The 23,078-nt window shown below is 33.8% G+C and overlaps 1 long non-coding RNA gene and 1 pseudogene across 1 annotated transcript; one reads left to right on the plus strand and one right to left on the minus strand.

Annotated features, from left to right (window-relative positions):
* Positions 1-559: 559 nt before the first annotated feature.
* LOC143082110 (carbonyl reductase [NADPH] 1 pseudogene) lies at positions 560-4,979 on the minus strand (annotated as a pseudogene).
* A 3,244-nt stretch (positions 4,980-8,223) lies between these two features.
* Positions 8,224-15,833, plus strand: LOC143084344 (uncharacterized). The gene is made up of 3 exons (XR_012981014.1): positions 8,224-8,681; positions 12,836-13,115; positions 15,696-15,833. It is a non-coding gene; the product is annotated as an uncharacterized LOC143084344 (long non-coding RNA).
* The last annotated feature ends 7,245 nt before the right edge of the window (positions 15,834-23,078 follow it).

The following is a 23,078-nucleotide window of genomic DNA, read 5'->3' on the forward strand; positions in this document are numbered from 1 at the left end:
AGAGTCAGACCAAAAGACGAAGAAGATACGGATTGATCAGCCAAGCAACCTATGTCTGCAGTCTTGTATAGCCAACATAACAAAATGTAAAAAACACGAAATCAAATTGCCACGAAAATGTTGTTCCTTGTTTCATGAAAGTGTGTACGGATGAACATAAATAAATCCATGTCACAATAACAATCAACCAATTCAGGATGACGATCGTAAACATTGTGAACGGAGAAAGTAAGTCGTTTTTTTCCCTCCATTTTAACCTTGAAAAAATAGTAATTTTTTGAGGTATGGGCATTGCTCATTGTTGAAGGCCGTACGGTGACCTATAGTTGTTAGTTTTTGTGTTATTTTTGTCTCTTGTGGAGAGTTGTGTCATTGAAAATCATACCACATCTTCTTGTTTATAGGCTTACTTTTCAGGAAATCGTCACAATGATAAAAAAGCTAAAGCATATCTTACACAGACTTTCAGAGCAGATGGATTTATCTATGGTAGTCATACACTCATATATTTACTTTATTCTATGCATGTAGTCGATATCTCAAAGTAAATAAACACAAAATAATTCAGTCTATTTAATTCTATAAGTTCACTATTAAATTACCCGATATATTTATGGCTTTCTTTGTGATTTGTACAAAATGATATTGAATCTACCTCCATATCTCTACAATATATGTACAAAAGTCTGCTGGACGGATTCACATAGTTTTTTTTCAATTAGACATAACAATTTAATTGAGTGCACCTTATTCATGTAATTTCGAAACATAAAAGAAGAAAACCATGGTTTCCGTGGTGGTTTCCATAAAATTAGTTCGTAAAGAGTGTAGTACACTTAATAATAATCTATAATTATAGTTTGTGAAACTAAAGTTATGTTACGAATAGATGGAGCGAACATCGTGTGACCGTGGGCTTACTTTTTTCTAACGTTCTCATGTTTTTCGTTATCGTATGTGTTCGTATTTAATAGAATTAGTACACAATGTTCGCCTACTCATTAACAGTTATAACTGATCTTGTTCGTGCGATTTCTTAAAAACTGCAAACTATGGCTAAATCCATTTAGTGCAGTTACCGTGTGACACTTTTGCACTAAAAGTCGCAAGATATAATTTCTTTTTTCTGTACAACTTCGCCGTTTGGAGAACTTTGTCCTGGTCGTATCGATGCCACCCAGACGACACCGGATGCGGCTTGGTCGGTTGACTGTAAGACTGTATCATTGCAGACCCCATCCCGAAACTCCACACTGCCATCGGTATCAGTCCATCCCGGACAACAAGCATTGATAAGTATATTCTTTCTTGGATCGCCTTTTAAATCACGTGATAAAATTTTTGTCATTGCAACTATTAAGGTTTTTGTCATTTGCTTAGGGGATTCTGGCCACCCACCATTAGCATGCGTTCCTGTCTTCGAAGCTTTTATATAAAAGTCCATTACTAGCCACAAGTCTGACAGCGACATTGTTGAAACGTCCAATTTATTCTGCGCATGTTCACCTAGTGCACTTTTCTTTCCGATGTAACTGTTCGTGAGATTAACAATTCTGCCATGCGGCCTTATTAAGGGAAGAAATATTTTACACATGTTTAACGTTCCCATGAAATCAACTTCGTAGCAAAGCTGTGCCTGTCTGAAAACTGGGACTTTGTCCTTTCCAAAACTGACGCCTGCGTTGTTAATAAGTATGTCTATTCCGCCATATCGTTCGATAATGAACTCCTCAAACATGCGAATACTGTCTGGCTGTGAGACGTCAAGTTCATGGAATATAGGATTAAGACCTTCCTGTTTTAGTCTTTCTATAGCCTTTTTACCATTGTCTGACATTCGGCTTGTTAAATACACATCACCGCTAAATTGTTTACATAGCTGCCGAACGATGGCGAGACCAATACCCCTGTTCGCTCCCGTAACTACTGCAACTTTTCTCATCCTACAAAATATACGTATTTATCAAATAAGATGTGTTAAAATTACTGTCAAGATAAAGAAAATAACTTGGTAACCGCTCGTTACAAATAGACCATATATGAACAGTGTATCATTGGATATTGGTAACTTGTTATCCAAAGACTAACCCCTTATAATTATCATCCTGTATTAAGAAGTGGCAGTACTATGCCACCTTTGTCCTTTTAATTGTACAGTTCATGAAGATACATATAATTATTTTCATGAACTGTATAATTAAAATTATGTATATTGGGATGGGGTGGAGCGGAGATAGCATTCAGTGCTACCCTTGTCCGTCTGTAAATTGGTTTCCGTTCTCTTTGTTTTTTTTCTGTATTACCTTAAGTTTGCCTTAACCAAACTGTTCGTATATGCTGAAATTAAATCCTTTATCTGCGACTTGTGACTTTGTTTGTCTCTCCCTTAAAATTAGAAACGAAATAAAAGGGAAAATTTTGGAGATGATTTGACCCAGTAAAAATTCGTTCAAAATCTGTGTTTTTCTGATATCGAACCTTCGGACTTCTTCAGTTTTTTCAAAGATTTTTTAAATGTATGCTTTTTACTTTTCTGACAGTTGAATTAGTATTTAATAGCCGATGTCTTTTGAATACTTTTTTAAATTTCATTTTGTTGTTAGTTTCTAAAGCGTGTAAAAAAAATCTGTAATGAGATTATGTTAATCCATCAAATTTTTTGTCGTAGAGTCACAATCTTTTCATTATGGACATGTTATATATTTTCATCAGTTCTTGTTCAGAACATGTTTTAAAGAGGTAAGCATGTAACTCTTATCAATTGTTTGTTGTTGTTGTTGTTGTATAATTCCAGTGACATAAATCCGTTTTCCAATCATCGTTTATTGTTACTCTTAAAACTTTCTCTCAGTTTTATTGTTAATAATCTTAATACTTAAAACGTTATCTGCATGACCAGGCGCGGATCCAGAGGGGGGTTCCGGAGGTTGGAACCGCCCTTTTTTTTGGACGATCAATGCATTTGAATGGGGACATGTAATTGGAACCCCCCTTTGTCCTGGGTTAGGAACCCCCCTTTTTAAAATGACTGGACCCAGCTTTTCGAACTAACATCATCCGTTATCTGAACGTGAAAATAAAATTCCATAGTGAAATAGCTCTACCAGTCTTTGGGTTTATCCGCCTGTGTGTTTGCGATCTATGGGCAGATTAACTGATCCAAAATCTAATATAACGAAAGAGAATCCTATATTTCTATTTCCAAATCCAACTTATTCGGCGGTCCTGCTAATTTCCTCAAATCTACACCAATGAAACATAACAGATTCCAATATGACTGAAGATGAAGCGTGGGACACTTAGTTCGTAATAATTTTATAATAGATATAAGAAGAGTATGGTATGAGTGCCTATGAGTGCCAATATCTTCAAATCTGTTTTATCTTTTTAGTTAATTTACCAAACGCTCGAATGTAATGCTCATATTTCTTATAGATGTATTTTTATGCATGCGTGTTCATGAATTTAATGTTTCTCAGTATGAATTTGTAACCTAGATTTCTGACAATTTGTTGCAAGCTTTAGGTTTGCTTTCCAATTGTATATTTTGCATGCTGAAATAAACTTTACAACAACAACGGAGATGTATAAAGAGTGAACTTGGTGTGTAGATTGATAAATATACAAAATTACAGTTATCACATATAAATTTGTATAGTTCAGTCAAGCATTCTTCTCAAGAAGATATTTAAATTGAAAAATATCGAGTGTACCTATTATGTTGATCCCGGAATTGAATTTGGTGAACATATGTGGCATATTTTGCATATAATGTAATGTATTTGAAAAATTGCTTATTATAGAGGTCGCGGTGCTCACATCCCAGGCTATAAATTGGTAACTTAATTGGATACAATACAATACTAAACCGAGAGCTATGTATAAACTGCAACGCATTATCTAGAAAGTTATGGAATATTTTATCATAAGATAAGATAATATAAGAAAATTTATTTTAAGTCGGGTTACATGAAATCAGTACTACAAACTTAAAATAAATTTTCTTATCTCATCTTATCTTATGATAAAATATTCCATAACTTTCTAGATAAGACGTTGCAGTTCATACATCTAGCTCTCGGTTTAGTATTGTATTGTATCCAATTAAATTACCAAAATATCAGTGATCCCATTTATAGCGAAAAACTCTAATGCAGAGGCGGATTTAGGGGGGGGGGGGCAGGGGGCCCGGCCCCCCTTTTTCAGAAATATTTTGGTTGGTTATATAGGGAATCACTGAAGCGTGACGGAATCGCCCCCCCCCCTTTAGGCAGTCAGTGGGCCCCCTCTTATCAAAATTTCTAGATCCGCCACTGTAATGCGGCTACTTATCGAAATTGCCTAGTCTTCACAATTAAATATAAAATAGCCTCTGTATTCATACTATATATAGCCTAATAAGTAGTGCTACTGCATGCAATCCCCTGTCCTTCACGTCAAAACATTAAGTTAGGTGCATATACAAGAATATTGTAGACTAATTCAGGCGCGGATCCAGCCATTTTAAAAAGGGGGTTCCAACTAAATGCTTCCATTCAAATGCATTGATCGGCCAAAAAACTGGGGTTCCAACCCCCAGACCACCCCCACCCTGGATCCGCCACTATAATTTACAAACTTAGCCATAAAATCCATTTTATATAGCACAAACTACAATATATCCCTTTCTAGTATTATAAACAATTTACCATGATTGTTCTTCGTAAAAAGATAACAAATTTTCTAAGTAGGATATTTGTGTTATGAACCAATAAATAATGTTATATCGTCAATGACCATGTTATTTACATGACTGATTTATTAATTACGTTCATGCATTAATTGACAATATATTATATTTATCCTTACCTGTCGTCTGTCTCAGGTGTAACCGGAAGTGATTGTAACGACAGGTAACCAGTGAAACATAACAAATCGATTCAACTCTGATTGATAAAGATCAATGAATACGAGATCTTTTTTAAAGACTACAAACACGAGGGTCAAAATTTGAAAAAAAAAAGATTTCTTTTGAAATTTAAACGGACAGTGTAAATAATGTTAAATTCTATATGTACGACATGATTTTCATTTCAAATCCAAATATATCGATACTTTATTTATCAAAGATCTTTAAATCCTACATGTCTTTCAAAATTTTCTTTAGTATCACACGTATAAATTATACAATATATGTGTGTTGTTGGAAAATATAATTTATTTGTATGAGCTTTAGAAACGGGGCGAAAAGCGAGGCTCCGCCGATTTTTTTCTGCTGTTTCGTAGCGAGTACAAATACAGTATATATTTTCCGACAATGTATATGTTGTGTTTATCCTGCAATTACTCCCAACACTTGAAACTTAAGTTATAAAAAACAAAATCGGTGTCTCTAATTTCTCAAAGAAATCGACAGTTGAAACGCGGACCGCGAAGAGGACCCCAAAATGAACTGGTTAGGAAACAGAAATATTTATATTACCGTTTGCTCAACGTGGAAGAGGGGTAACAGGAGAATTTATTTGTACAAGTACAAATTTCAATCGTAACTACTCGGCCATTCTCGCTATGCAATACAATCTTCGTGCAACCAGAAAAGCCGAGTAGTTCCGATTGGTACTTTATTAAGAGTTTTTATTATGTTTGATGTTTTATAATGCGATCCAAAAATTGGAAAATTTCCTACGAGACCGAGTCTATAATCCATGTTCTGGAAAATAGCTTACAAGATGAACCTGATATTTTTTAATAGATGACACAAAAGAACCTACATGGACTATTTCAATGTAAAAAGACGTCATAGTTGAAGTTCAATTCTTTGAAAATCCTCTAAATATTGTATCTTTTCTCAATTGGTATATTTTTTTCAATTTTTGTTTTAATTATGTATCTGTCTAGTATTTTCCATGAATTAGAAGAAAAAAGTTTGATGTCAGTTTCAATATTAGCGAAATTGACCCTATATCGTGTTTGTTTAGGTTTTACGCTGGAAAATATTTTTGTGAATTATCCTTTGAAAACTCTGGTGTCAATACTTTTTTTCATAATAATTAAAGGCCCCGAATTGAAAATGCGAAACATCTCAAACATCTCAAACTAACGCCATAACCAAGGATTTAAAACCTTGTCCTAACTTATAAAATACGAATTTACGAAAAACAAATATGACATACATGGACTAACATCAACCACTGTATGTAAGGTTACTGACTTACTGGACAATCACATTCATAATATGCACAGCAGCTAGGGTTAAGCATTTTTGTGAGCGCCCATTCCAGCCCTTACCTGGGATACGGGTGTTACAGTACACATATGAACAAACAATATATATGCAGTTTTGGAGGTCAAACTGTGTTGTGCAAGAATCTATAAAATATTTCGGGATGCTATGAATAACAAAGAAGCTAAATTCATTCAAGTATGGACTTCGCAATATACCAACTAATTACATAACAATAAATTATGTAATAATTATGTCATAATGAAATTATTTCAATTTGAAAGATTAATCATTCTTCTTTCTTTTGGTACCTCATTTATAAAATTAAAAGAAGGATGAGTGGAATTACATCAGTTTTAAGATGTCTGATTGGAGATCTTTGTATTGTGCTACCTTAAAGGATCAGTTAGTAAACATGGATCGTATCTAAATGTACTTGCTTTATAAATAACCGCGCCATAAAAAATTAGGATGTGATATCCCGTTTTTAATAAGAATCATAGGCACATCCAAACATTTAACCGTGTCTATGAAAGAATTTGGTAAGTAAGTAAGTAAAACTTCATTTTGATTCGGCATATTGACAAACATATTACAACATAAGCTCTAATGAGCATTTCATAGTAACGGTTTTAATCAATTTTTATGTTACGTTGTTTATAATAAACCTCATTTTAACATTATACTTCGATTTAATTCATTTCTATCTGATTTACGTGTTCTGATCCTTTCAGCGATTCTATAATTCTTAGATATTTGTTCGATAGATATAATCTATTCCTTTTATTTTACTAGTATCTCATTTGCACTTCAGTTATTGTTCCTATTATGTCATTGCACTTTGGTTTTTGTTCCTTTTATGTCACTTGTACAGTGTTTTGTTCGTGTTATGTCATTTGCACTTCGGTTATTGTTCCTTTTATGCCATTTGCACTTCGGTTATTGTTCGTATGATGTCATTTGTACTTCGTTCATTGTTCCTTCATTTGTACAGGGGTTTATTAGTCTTTTATGTGAGCCCTTTTATGTCATTTGTATGTACTGGTTTATTAGTCTTTTTATGTGAGCCCTTTTATGTCATCAGCACGAGCACGGCGGACTTATGTTCCGTCTACATGATTCGATTCCTTGTATATACACGGTGGTCCTTCCTGTTGATTATATCGTAGTCTTATCTTGCTCTGTTGTACAGTGATTTCATGTCTCTTGTATCTGATTCCTTTCTATCTCTTTTGTACAGTGATTTCATGTCTCTTGTATCTGATTCCTTTCTATCTCTTGTACAGTGATTTCAGTAATTTCCTGTTCCTTGTATCTGGTTCATTTCTAACTCTTTTGGACAGTGATTTCCTGTCTCTAGTATCTGGTTCCTTTCTCACTCTTTTGTACAGTCATCTCCTGTGCCTTTTATCTGGTTCCTTTCTTTCTTTTTTGTACAGTTATCTCCTGTGTCTTGTACCGGGTTATTCTCTAACTCTTTTGTACAGTCTCTTATTCCTGGGGTCGGATTAATTCCAATCGAATATGTGCAGTTGTTTCCCATTCTGTTTGTCCAACTCCTTTCTACATCGTACACATGTTTGTTACCTATTATGTCTATTTGGTTCATTTCTATTTCTTCATCTGTACTATTTGTCGTGTCCTTTATCTGTTTCGATTCTCTCTCATATGCACAATAGTTACACATTTTCCTGAAGAGCAGAATAATTTCATTCCTCATATTAGACGACATTAAGAAATAGATGACGAAGTTTGACATACATCCTACTATAGTAATTAAGTTAATAACCTCCATGGGAAACTTAAAGATGACATATCTGTACTGGTCACTACCTCGTACAATATCTGTAAAATATACCAGTAACCATGACATCGCATTCTCATACCTTCGTATCAGCCACAAAGAACTCATTTCATTACCTCTGGTCATCTTGGTGCTAAAATGACCAGTGATATATTCATAACACCACCACAAGTACAAAATTACTTTTGGAACTTCTGTCAGAAGAAATACCAAAAGAATCATAATCACCATTATTACTGATCTCCTTTCCTGCCTTCTCTGCTCCGTAATCCGACCCCGGAACTTGTTAGTTAGTAATTTGTATAATATATATACTGTAGACATCAGCATGACAAGACAACAACACGTGACTAAAATGGTCTGAAGCATCATGTAATATATAGACGAATACTGCAGTACGCCGTCTCCTATTGGGTGAAAAGAACACTGGTTGTTTAAGCTATTGCCTTGCTGAAACCAAGCGCTGAAATGACGCGGAATACTGATTGAAATGGACAAAAGGAAGAATCCTACACAACAGATGGCGGCCTTCCTGTTTGTCAGTTGATATTTTGTCCAAATTGGGAATAGAATGGCTACGACCTTCTGTATGCCAAGACATGTTGTGATCAAGAATGATACTGTGTGGAATGTAAACGATAAAACTGAGAGATGAAAAGCCATCGAACAATACGGGTAAGGTAAATAACACTTGTTATATAGAAATACATCCTTCTTTGTCTCACAAATGTATTGTGACTGAAACAATGGTTCAAATCCATAGTGGGACAACGCAGTTAGAAAATCCGCGGCTGCTAAACCTTGCATAAGAATTGTAGCTGGCGAAAGCAAAGTTTTACGACAAAGTATAGCAAATACGATAACGTTCATTGTCATTGCTATATAAGAAATAACATAACCAGCTTTGTAAACGTCCAGTAAAAACTTATCTGTGTCCACACTAAAATTGTCATAATAACTCATCATAGTATATCAGGTAACGTGGCTTCAAACCTGATATTATTATAAAATACATTTTTTTGCAGATATAACTGCAACTTATTTTCCCGTAATAGGCGAAATAAACGTTTATGGCACACATATATCAATAAGATGTAGGTGTGTTACTCCTTGTTATAATATGGCACAGTTCTTATTCACCAATAAGATATCAATAAGTTTCCATTATTCTAATTCGATATAGGTTATTTTAAACAAATAAATTCTCAAAAGGTGGTCAGTATTTCGGACTGATATGGTCACCAACTCATACATATGTGAAATATGGTTCTAAACTTTGTGATTAGTAGTAGTACCATAAGGCTACGTAAATCATTATTGATGTATTAATTACAGAATATAATATGTTATTGTTCAGTGAAGAACCTACAGGGCACACACAACATTGTTGACAATCATAAAGTGTAGACTTATCAACACAAATGCCCCTAACGATAAACGTGTAAATACTAACAGTCAGCTGCCATTCAATAAATTCCAGCCGTTACAAGTTTAGAAATTGTACTTTTAAACTTTCTTCTTTTTACACAAAATAAGCTTGCTGAATTTTTTCCTTCAATTATAAAATGATTAGATATACTTATACTGTTCTTGTTCATTCATGCGTTTAATATTTTTGGGAATGGACATATATAGGTTTTTTTTTAGCATTGAACTTCTGTACATTATCGTTTGTGGAAATGTATCAGGTTGGTCTTCGTGTGTTCCGATACCGTCTAAGCTTTACTTTGATCAGGTTGGTCTTCGTGTGTTCCGATACCGTCTAAGCTTTACTTTGATCAGGTTGGTCTTCGTGTGTTTCGATACCGTCTAAGCTTTACTTTGATCAGGTTGGTCTTCGTGTGTTTCGATACCTTCTAAGCTTTACTTTGATCAGGTTGGTCTTCGTGTGTTCCGATACCGTCTAAGCTTTACTTTGATCAGGTTGGTCTTCGTGTGTTCCGATACCGTCTAAGCTTTACTTTGATCAGGTTGGTCTTCGTGTGTTTCGATACCGTCTAAGCTTTACTTTGATCAGGTTGGTCTTCGTGTGTTCCGATACCGTCTAAGCTTTACTTTGATCAGGTTGGTCTTCGTGTGTTCCGATACCGTCTAAGCTTTACTTTGATCAGGTTGGTCTTCGTGTGTTCCGATACCGTCTAAGCTTTACTTTGATCAGGTTGGTCTTCGTGTGTTCCGATACCGTCTAAGCTTTACTTTGATCAGGTTGGTCTTCGTGTGTTCCGATACCGTCTAAGCTTTACTTTGATCAGGTTGGTCTTCGTGTGTTTCGATACCGTCTAAGCTTTACTTTGATCAGGTTGGTCTTCGTGTGTTCCGATACCGTCTAAGCTTTACTTTGATCAGGTTGGTCTTCGTGTGTTCCGATACCGTCTAAGCTTTACTTTGATCAGGTTGGTCTTCGTGTGTTCCGATACCGTCTAAGCTTTACTTTGATCAGATTTGTCTTCGTGTGTTCCGATACCGTCTAAGCTTCACTTTGAATTACAGTTACTTTGATATTAGAATGACGAACGAATGGATGTCTTATCAGCAGGAAAAAACTTCGAACCCCCAATATATGCGAACTTTCTTTAAAATGATATTTAATTATTGTTAGTGCTTGTATTTTATACCATTACTATAGAGTTACGTGTTTTTTAATATACTAATAATCATATTGTATGTTCTCTGATGTATCGTTATTAGGCCACCGATCGAGATTTTTACCAGGGAAAAAAGGGGGTATATCAAAGAACTAGTTTATCCCCGACCATGTTATTGTGACTGTAGAAAGTCATGAACCTCGTCAGTGGTTGAAATATAACCCATCTTACAATTGATGTTTTATGTCATTACAAAATTTAGACATTGTGGATATTTAGAGCTTGGCACGATGTCAAAGAATTTTGAGTAAAAACTATGGTACACCTCTTGATGTCTGCTTTTGTTTTTTTAGTCGTAGGGTTGCTGTCTCATATGCGTTTACCGACATCTGTTTTGCTTTATACTTTAAAATCAATCCTAGCAAATTAGTTTTAAAGTCATCAATAGAGATCACCTCTTCGTGTTGAAAGTACAATAACCTAAATGGCAAATTACCGAATGATATCTCCAAACAATCCAGATGTCGCACAAGAATAAAATACAACAAAGGTAAATGGCTAAAGGTCAAATTTAGACACATACATATATGAACATTAATTTATAATTAACTTATATGGGGACGGAGTCCCCAATAACAGTAGAAAATTCAATAAAAAAAAAAATACGGGAAAATTTCCCGAATTTTTCATTGTACTAATGAACTCAAAATCGTTCAAATTTTTTTTGTCGTGTTTTGAAATCCCGGACCGGCGCAAAAATGTACAATGTACTTCCTTTTTCCGGTCTCGTTTGTATGAAACTTTGAGTAAAATATATATTTATCAGTCTAGTATAAAATAGGAAGGAACGTGCAATACCAATTTCATTTTTAATAATTCCTTGATATGAAAAAACGTTACCTGATGATAGCGTTTCTTTGTTTACATTGCATATGACGTCATAATTTAAATAATGTCACAACTAAATCCCTAACAACAGAACCAAAATCGGAAACGTTACGGTATTTCCGTTTCTTTTTTTTTTAAACAAATATTTAAGTTACAAAAAAATAATTCATACAGACTTCGTCCCCATTTACAGGTAATGCCTGCCTCATATTAGCATACGCATAAAAACCCATACTTGACCACTAAAATTCAGACCTTCGCATATCAAAAACACTAAGTCAAGACCAAAATGATTGCATAGCTAAATAAAAACTTGGATTCCAATCACCGTTTTATTTTTCTTTGATAAACCGTACAATACACAAATGAATCGGGATATCATCATATTGAATAACTCCATTAACCAAATTAATTTGCCGTTGGTAAAATATTTGCTTATCAGACAAGTTTATCGATAATGTGGTTAGTTCTGTTTCATTTAGTCTCTTGTGGTCTTAGTAACAATCATACCACATCTTCTATTTTTATGCCCCATTTATGGGCATTATGTTTTCTGGTCTGTGCGTCCGTTCGTCCGTCCGTCAGGTTAAAGTTTTTGGTCAAGGTAGTTTTTGATGAAGTTGAAGTCCAATCAACTTGAAACTTAGTACACTTGTTGATTATGTTATGATCTTTCTAATTATAAATCCAAATTAGACTTTTGACCCCAAATTCACGGTCCAATGAACATAGAAAATGAAAGTGGAAGTTTCAGGTTAAAGTTTTTGGTCATGGTAGTTTTTGATGAAGTTGAAGTCCAAACAACTTGTACACATATTCCCTATGGTATGATCTTTCTAATTTTAATGCCAAATTAGATTTTTTACCCAATTTTACGGTCCATTAAACATGAAAAATGATAGTGCGAGTGGGGCATCCGTGTACTTAGGACACATTCTTGTTTCTATCAGCTATCTACTCATATTTTATCTTGAAAAATCTATTTTGTAATTTTCTTTCTATCACAAAAAATTGGGTTTTCCATGAACAAATGTATAATCTATACCAAATTTGAAGCTGTAGCTTGTAGAAAAGTTCTATCAATTTTAATTTAGACCCCCATCTACCTTAACTGAGAAAAAAATGTATCAGCTACAAGTACAAAAATCCCACATGGATTTCAATAGCTCTGGATCACTTTACGTGCTGTTCTGCCTTCGACATTGAGCAAAACTTTTTTGTACTCAATATTATACGCTAAAATGTGATAAAAAGTGTCCTGGCATGGACTTGTCAAGTCTATCTTCTGAAATAAATTGTCTGCTTGTGACTTTTGCTTTCCAATATATAAGTTAATTATATTTATTTTATATCTAGAAATGGAGGAAGAGTACCATGTGTGTCACTAGGAAATTCTTATTTGGACAACGATGTTACAGGGGAGATAACTGGAATATGCTTTCAAAAAGTTGATGAGGGAAAAGTAAATCCAGTTATAGACACTGATGAGTTTTTGAAGGTTGATTGGCCCTGTGCTCCAACATAACCTGCAGTACAACATCTATATTTGGAATTAGATTATCATTCCGTACCATCTCAGAAATGGCAATTATTTGCAGATGTTATGGCAAACTTGAGAACAGCTTTACTTGTTCAGGTAATTGTCATGAACATAACACAGTTAAAATGACTTTCACAAAGTATGAGTACAGGCATCCCCAGGAACATAATCAGATAGGAAACTAACTGTAGATGAAGGGGGAAATGAGGCTGATACATCATCAAAAAGGAAAAATACGACTAAGGAAGAAAAAAACTTTTCCAAACTGCCAAAAGGAATATTTTGTCGTCAGGGTTTGAAACAGTTGCTCTCATCATCAATAATTTCCCATTTGGAAGAAGTTGAAGTGACAGCATTTTTTCATTGATAAGTAAAGACACTCAAAATCATAGACAATTGATTTCATATCAGGAACAAAGTGAAAGCATTTACTATGAAGACTGATCTATTGTATTTCAAAGGAACAACATCTTATGCAAACCAATCAAAGTATTTTCCTCCACCATTGATTCATGTCTGTACATCAAAAGATTCTGATTTTCATCAAAATGAATTTGTTTATTAAACATTTGTTAAAACATGATTAAAATTGTCTATATATATATATAGATAGTTTATGTTTGGTCCATTTATTGCATTTAAAACATCATATTCCTTTCCAAATCTCTTGTCAAAGATTGTTTATTTGTAAATGCTTCTAAGCTGCTATTGCATTTAATGCTACCCTAGGATCAGGATCAGGACTTAAGATAATAACTACAGATGTATGCTTGGCTCAGCTGACAGTATAATAATGAGCAAAACATCCACATTCCATATGCATTAATAGACATATAGTTAGATTCTCTTAGGTACAAGACAAGTATATCTATAATACTAAAATTACGAGGTCCAATTTGTCAGCCGTCATCACGTAAAAACGACGAATCAAAGAATTCAACTTTATATACAACTAATATAGTACAAAGGTGTAGATTAAAAATTACACCACTCCAGGCCCTTTTGTTTTCCACGTAATTAATATTGCAAATAATAAGGAAGTTCCGGGTCGAGTCCGATACCGATACCAATAGTATAATCACCTGTTACCTATTACCTTATCTGTACGTTCCGCATCTGACAGGCGCACCACCAAACGGTGTATTCAGGATTAATATGCTATATACACGGGTCATAATCACAGGGTTGACACTACTAAATTTTCAAATTGTTACCTATTGTATTATTTTAATCCGTAAGACTTTCTAAGATAACAATACGAATACTAAAAATCTGGACTAAAAATAAGTTTCAATTTGTTAGCGGGCATGACGTAAAACAGCGAATCAAAGAATTCAACTTTATTTATAACTAATATAGGACAATGCTGTTGATTAAAAAATACTCCAAGACCTTTTGTTTTCCAAATAATTAAAATTACCAATAATTGATAAGTTCCAGTTCGACGGGTTCAAACAGAAAGATTTGAAAGCAGAGAAAATTGTGTATCTTATAATCGGCATGACTTTATCAGATGACAGTACTAATACTAAGATAAGGCTTGCGCATAGTTATATACTTTAATTCAGTCACAGACCCGCGATATCACGGGTGTGTTCTAGTACCTATTAAAGAAGAGACATAGATTCTCTTAGGTACAAGACAAGTATATACCTATTAAAGAAGAGATATAGATTGTCTTAGGTACAAGACAAGTATATACCTATTAAAGAAGAGACATAGATTGTCTTAGGTACAAGACAAGTATATACCTATTAAAGAAGAGATATAGCTTGTCTTAGGTACAAGACAAGTATATACCTATTAAAGAAGAGACATAGATTCTCTTAGGTACAAGACAAGTATATACCTATTACAGAAGAGACATAGATTGTCTTAGGTACAAGACAAGTATATACCTATTAAAGAAGAGACATAGATTCTCTTAGGTACAAGACAAGTATATACCTATTAAAGAAGAGACATAGATTCTCTTAGGTACAAGACAAGTATATACCTATTAAAGAAGTGATATAGATTGTCTTAGGTACAAGACAAGTATATACCTATTAAAGAAGAGACATAGATTCTCTTAGGTACAAGACAAGTATATACCTATTAAAGAAGAGACATAGATTGTCTTAGGTACAAGACAAGTATATACCTATTAAAGAAGAGACATAGATTCTCTTAGGTACAAGACAAGTATATACCTATTAAAGAAGAGATATAGATTGTCTTAGGTACAAGACAAGTATATACCTATTAAAGAAGAGACAGAAGATTCTCTTAGGTACAAGACAAGTATATACCTATTAAAGAAGAGATATAGATTCTCTTAGGTACAAGACAAGTATATACCTATTAAAGAAGAGATATAGATTGTCTTAGGTACAAGACAAGTATATATACCTATTAAAGAAGAGATAGACATATAGTTAGATTCTCTTAGGTACAAGACAAGTATATATTAAAGAAGAGACAGAAGATACCAAGTGACATTCAAAACTCATAAATTGAGAGAAACTGAAAATACCATGGCAAAAACGAAAGACAATGAAAAGAAATCTTAAGACTGAGAAGCACAAATTAAACCAAAAACTGGGGGTGAAATAAGGGGTAAGCAGATCCTGTTTGGTTGTTTCATGCAATAAAAATCATTAAATTTGATGAATAATCTGACAATATGTATTTTAGATGACCCCTCAAAATAATGTTGCTCCAAGGACTCTTTATGATGGTTTTCACAAAGATGTGTGGCAAGGTGCTGGAAATAATATACCATACTCCTCAGCCACTTTGCGGAGCAGAATTGCTGATGTACTTCCAGTTGTAAGACAGACTGGAGAGGTAAGGCAACTACTTTTGGGAAAAGATGGCTGCCAAGTTATCTTGTGGCCTTTAAGCAAATGTTAAGGGAGTTGGCTTCTCAGTTTCAAAAAAAATAATTAACTTTTCATATATAAATACCAGCATATATTGATAGGGGATTAATAAAGAAATGAAAAGTGCAAAAAAAAATATTCAGGTCACCGTGCTTGTTTTCTTTCGAGATATTAGCCATTGAAATTTTGACGGGAAAATGTTTTCCCTTGACTTTTCATAGCTTTATCATTGACAAGTTTAAGTCCATGGATCAGTGATCAAGGTTAAAGTTGTGTGATTAAGTCTGTTTCTCAGATACTGTAAGCAGTATGTCAAATATATTTGGTGTATGGAATGATTGTAAGGTGTACATGTCAGTTTGCCAGGTTTCATCTGACCTTGACCTCATTTTTATGGTTCATTGGTCAATGGCAAGTTTTTGTGTTTTGGTCTGTTTTTCTAATACTATAAGCAATAGGTCAACTATATTTGGTGTACATGTTTGTTTGGCAGGTGTCATTTGTCCTTGACCTCATTTTTATGGTTCATTGGTCAATGTTTAGTTTTTGTGTTTTTGTGTTTTTTCTTATACTTTAGGCAATAGGTCAACTATATTTGGTGTATGGAATGATTGTAAGGTGTACATGTCTGTCTGGCAGGTGTCATTTGTCCTTGACTTCATGTTCATGGATCATTGGTCAATGGTAAGTTTTTTGTGTATTGGTCTGTTTTTCTAATACTATATCTGCCATATAGTTTTACCCGTGTCCGAAATTCCGGTAGTCCGTAATTCCGTAATTCTGAAATTCCATCATTCTGTCATTCCGCCTTCAGATATTGGACTGGTTTTTGGTATGTGAGTTTACCATGATGAGTTACTGATCAAGTTCAAGTTTTGTTTTGCTCCACTAATTTTTGACGTAATTACGGGCTTTGGACTTTAATAAATAGTTGAAAATCACAGTTATACAGATTTTTTTTTCTAAACGCCTACAGATATTGGTCTGATTTTCAGTATGTGAGTTAACCATGATGAGTTACAGATCAAGTTAAAGTTTTGTTCTGCTTGGCTAAATTATGCCAAAATTGGGGGCTATGGACTTTGATAAATTGTTGAAAATCACAGTTTTACAGACTTTTTATACGACCGCAAAAATTGAAAATGTTTTGGTCGTATATTGGTATCACGTTGGCGTCCTGGTCTGCGTCGTCGTCGTCGTCGGCGTCCGAATACTTTTAGTGTTCGCACTATAACTTAAGTAAAAGCGAAAAGAAATCTATGAAATGTTGACACAAGGTTTATGACCACAAAAGGAAGGTTGGAAATGATTTTGGGAGTTTTGGTCCCAACATTTTAGGAATTAGGGGCCAAAAAGGGCCCAAATAAGCATTTTCTTGGTTTTCGCACTATAACTTTAGTTTAAGTAAATAGAAATTTATGAAATTTTGACACAAGGTTTATGACCACAAAAGGAAGGTTGGGATTTATTTTGGGAGTTTTAGTTCAAACAGTTTAGGAATTAGGGCCCAAAAAGGGCCCCAATAAGCATTTTCTTGGTTTTCGCACTATAACTTTAGTTTAAGTAAATAGAAATTTATGAAATTTTGACACAAGGTTTATGACCACAAAAGGAAGGTTGGGATTGATTTTGGGAGTTTTAGTTCAAACAGTTTAGGAATTAGGGGCCAAAAAAGGGCCCAAATAAGCATTATTCTTGGTTTTCGCACAATAACTTTAGTATAAGTAAATAGAAATCAATGAAATTTAAACACAAGGTTTATGACCACAAAAGGAAGGTTGGGATTGATTTTGGGAGTTGAGGTCTGAACAGTTTAGGAATTAGGGGCCAAAAAGGGGCCCAAGTAAGCATCATTCTTGGTTTTCGTACCATAACTTTAGTATAAGTAAATAGAAATCTATGAAATTTAAACACAAGGTTTATGACCATAAAAGGAAGGTTGGGTTGATTTTGGGAGTTTTGGTCCCAACAGTTTAGGAATAAGGGGCCCAAAGGGTCCAAAATTGAACTTTGTTTGATTTCATCAAAAATTAAATAATTGGGGTTCTTTGATATGCCGAATCTAACTGTGTATGTAGATTCTTAATTTTTGGTCCCGTTTTCAAATTGGTCTACATTAAGGTCCAAAGGGTCCAAAATTAAACTTAGTTTGATTTTAACAAAAATTGAATCCTTGGGGTTCTTTGATATGCTGAATCTAAAAATGTACTTAGATTTTTTATTATTGGCCCAGTTTTCAAGTTGGTCCAAATCGGAGTCCAAAATTAAACTTTGTTTGATTTCATCAAAAAATAAATAATTGGGGTTCTTTGATATGCCAAATCAATCTGTGTATGTAGATTCTTAATTTTTAGTCCCGTTTTCAAATTGGTCTACATTAAAGTTCAAAGGGTCCAAATTTAAACTAAGTTTGATTTTAACAAAAATTGAATTCTTGGGCTTTTTAGATATGCTGAATCTAAACATGTACTTAGATTTTTGATTATGGGCCCAGTTTTCAAGGTGTTTCAAATCAGGATCCAAAATTATTATATTAAGTATTGTGCAATAGCAAGAAATTTTCAATTGCACAGTATTCAGCAATAGCAAGAAATCTTCAATTGCACAGTATTGTGCAATAGCAAGAAATTTTCAATTGCACAGTATTGGGCAATAGCAAGAAATCTTCAATTGCACAGTATTGTGCAATAGCAAATATTTTCAATTGCACAGTATTGCGCAGTAGCAAGAAATATCTAATTGCACAATATTGTGCAATAGCAAGAAATTTTCAATTGATTGGAGTTATCTTTCTTTGTCCAGAATAGTAGTTGAATCAACTTAAATCATTGTTTTATATAATATACAATGTATATTCACTTTTACTACCAACTGATAAATTAAAACAGTCTTTACCATTCAGTGATAACAAGCACCTTTTGTTACATTTTAATATTTTATGATGTATTTAAATGAGTAGTTATTGTTGGAAACTCCATTAGAAATTTGAACTGAGATCAGTTTTGGAAAAAGGGAAAGGGGGATGTGAAAAAAAAATGGGGCGGGGGGGGGGGGGGGGTTAAATTTTTCTCATTTCAGATTTTAAATAAAAAGAAAATTTCGTCAAACATTTTTTTGAGAGGATTAATATTCAACAGCATAGTGAATTGCTCAGAGGCAAAAAAAATATTTGCAGTTCATTACACCAAATTCACTCTGTCCCAAACCTATGCTGTGTCAACTTTTTAATCACAATCCAAATTTAGAGCTGAATTCAGCTTGAATATTGTGTCCATACTTGTCCCAACCGTTCAGGGTTCAACCTCTGCTGTTGTATAAAGCTGCACCCTGCGGAGCATCTGGTTTTCATAATGCTTTCTAATATAGGACTGGTTTATGGTATGTGAGTTACCAATGATGAGTTACAGTTCAAGTTTAAGTTTCCTTCCGCTCTGCAATTTTTTGCTGTAATTTCGGGCTTTGGACTATGATACATTTTTGAAAATCACAGTTATACAGACCTTTTTTCTAAATGCTTTCAGATATTGGGCTGATTTTTAGTACAGATCAAGTTAAAGTTTCGTTTCGCTCTGCTAATCTTGGCCAAAATTTTGGGTTTACAACTTTGAAAATGGTTGAAAATCACAGTTGTACTGACTCTTTTTCTATATGTCTCCGGATGTTGACCTGATTCTTGATATGTTAGACTACCATCATGTTTGTGTCCAAAGGTGTTATTGAAATTGCAGATCTTTCAACTTTTTGATGCGCTCTGCTAATTTTGGCCAAAATTATGGGTTTATAACATTGAAAATTGTTGAAAATCACAGTTATACAGACTTTTTTTCTAAACGCCTCCAGATTTTGAGCTGATTCTTGATATGTGAGACTACCATCATGTTTGTGTCCACATGTGTTATTGAAATTGCACATTTTTCAACCTTTTGAGACGGGGCCATTTGTGTCGCTTTAACACATCTATTTTTTTTTTGTGGGAGACCGTATATATGTCGACATTATTTTATATATATATAGATGTTTTTTTTTTGTTTTATGTTCAAAGTATTTGTATTTTTATACATGTTTTTAAATTCTTCTAGAAAACACCAAACTTCTAATAATCATTTCTTATGCCAACAGTAATTTTGTCTTTTAAACATGTTAAATGTGTATTTCTTTTCTGTCTCTTTCTCTCATATAGGTCATATAGAATGTATAACTAGTATAAATAGTTGCTACCATCTCATAAGAAGTTTGTTTCTGACTCTGTTCATTTTTAAAGGGCCAAGTGAGCTTTTCCCATAACTTGGCGTCCGTCGTCGTCGTAGTCGTCGTCGTCTTCCGTCGTCATTAACTTTTACAAAAATCTTCTCCTCTGAAACTACTGGGCCAAATCAAACCAAACTTGGCCACAATCATCATTCGGGTATTAAGTTTAAAAAAATGTTTGGCGTGACCTGACCAACCAACCAAGATGGCCGCCATGGCTAAAAATAGAACATAGGGGTAAAATGCAGTTTTTGGCTTATAACTCAAAAATCAAAGCATTTAGAGCAAATCAGAAATGTGGTAAAATTGTTTCTCAGGTCAAGATCTATCTGTCCTAAAATTTTCAAATGAATCGGACAACCCGTTGTTGGGTTGCTGCCCCTGAATTGGTAATTTTATGGAATTTTACTGTTTTTGGTTATTATCTTGAATATTATCATAGATAGAGATAAACTGTAAACAGCAAAAATGTTCAGCAAAGTAAGATTTACAAATAAGTCAACATGACCGAAATGTTCAGTTGACCCCTTTAGGAGTTATTGCCCTTTATAGTCAATTTTGAACCATTTTTCGTAAATCTTAGTAATCTTTTACAAAAATCTTCTTCTCTGAAACTACTGGGCTAAATTAATCCAAACTTGTCCACAATCATCATTTGGGTATCTAGTTTTAAAAATGTGTCCGATGACCTGGCCAACCAACCAAGATGGCCGCCATGGCTAAAAGTAGAACATAGGGGTAAAATGCTGTTTTTGGCTTATAACTCAAAAACCAAAGCATTTAGAGCAAATCTGAATGGGTAAAATTGTTTTTTAGGTCAAGATCTAATTGGCCGTAAATTTTCAGATGAATCGGTCAACCCGTTGTTGGGTTGCTGCCCCTAAATTGGTAATTTTAAGGAAATTTTGCTGTTTTTGGTTATTATCTTGAATACTATTATAGATAGAGATAACCTGTAAAAAGCAATAATGTTCAGCAAAGTAAGATTTACAAATAAGTCAACATGACTGAAATGGTCAATTGACCCCCTAAGGAGTTAATGTCCTTTTCATTGGGCCAAGTTCATTATAGATAGAGATAATTGAAAGCAGCAAGAATGTTTAGTAAAGTAAGATGTACAAACACATCACCATCACCAAAACACAATTTTGTCATGAATCCATTTGTTTCTTTTGTTTAATATTCACATATACCAAGGTGAGCGACACAGGCTCTTTAGAGCCTCTAGTTTGTTATTATCTTGAATATTATTATAGATAGAGATAAACTGTAAACAGCAATAACGTTCAGCAAAATAAGATCTACAAATAAGTTTTGCATGACCAAAATAGTCAATTGACCCCTTAAGGAGTTATTGCCCTTTATAGTTAATTTTTAACATTTTTCATAAATTTTTATACGACCGCAAAAATGAAATTTTTGGTCATATATTTGTATCACGTTGGCGTCGTCGTCACAATATTAATGACCACAAAAGGAAGGTTGCGATTGATTTTGGGAGTTTTGGTTCCAACAGTTTAGGAATTAGGGGCCAAAAAAGGGCCCAAATAAGCATTATTCTTGGTTTTCGCACAATAACTTTAGTATAAGTCAATAGCTAGGCATCAATGAAATTTAAACACAAGGTTTATGACCACAAAAGGAAGGTTGGGATTGATTTTGGGAGTTGAGGTCTGAACAGTTTAGGAATTAGGGGCCAAAAATAAGCATTATTCTTGGTTTTAGCACCATAACTTTGGTATAAGTAAATAGAAATATATGAAATTTAAACACAACGTTTATGACCATAAAAGGAAGGTTGGGTTTGATTTTGGGAGTTTTGGCCCCAACAGTTTAAGAATAAGGGGCCCAAAGGGTCCAAAATTGAACTTTGTTTGATTTCATCAAAAATTAAATAATTGGGGTTCTTTAATATGCCGAATCTAACTGTGTATGCAGATTCTTAATTTTTGGTCCGTTTTCAAATTGGTCAACATTAAGGTCCAAAGGGTCCAAAATTAAACTTAGTTTGATTTTAACAAAAATTGAATCCTTGGGGTTCTTTGATATGCTGAATCTAAAAATGTACTTAGATTTTTGATTATTGGCCCAGTTTTCAAGTTGGTCCAAATCGGGGTCCAAAATTAAACTTTGTTTGATTTCATCAAAAATTGAATAATTGGGGTTCTTTGATATGCCAAATCTAACTGTGTATGTAGATTCTTAATTTTTGGTCCCGTTTTCAAATTGGTCTACATTAAAGTCCAAAGGGTCGAAAATTAAACTAAGTTTGATTTTAACAAAAATTGAATTCTTGGGCTTTTTTGATATGCTAAATCTAAACATGTACTTAGATTTTCGATTTTGGGCCCAGTTTTCAAGTTGGTTCAAATCAGGATCCAAAATTATTATATTAAGTATTGTGCAATAGCAAGAAATTTTCAATTGCACAGTATTCAGCAATAGCAAGAAATCTTCAATTGCATAGTATTGTGCAATAGCAAGAAATTTTTAATTACACAGTATTGAGCAATAGCAAGAAATCTTCAATTGCACAGTATTGCGCAATAGCAAGAAATATCTAATTGCACAATATTGTGCAATAGCAAGAAATTTTCAATTGATTGGAGTTATCTTTCTTTGTCCAGAATAGTAGTTGAATCAACTTAAATCATTGTTTTATACAATATACAATGTATATTTTTACTTTTACTACCAACTGATAAATTAAAACAATCTTTACCATTCAGTGATAACAAGCACTTGTTTTACATTTTAATATTTTATGATGTATTTAAATGAGTAGTTATTGCTATTTCTTCAATTCTTTTGAGAGGATTAATATTCAACAGCATAGTGAATTGCTCAAAGGCAAAACAAACATTTTAAGTTCATTAGACCACATTCATTCTGTGTCAGAAACCTATGCTGTGTCAACTATTTAATCACAGTCCAAATTTAGAGCTGA

This window comes from Mytilus galloprovincialis, chromosome 7, assembly GCF_965363235.1.
Source record: "Mytilus galloprovincialis chromosome 7, xbMytGall1.hap1.1, whole genome shotgun sequence".
NCBI lineage: Eukaryota > Metazoa > Mollusca > Bivalvia > Mytilida > Mytilidae > Mytilus > Mytilus galloprovincialis.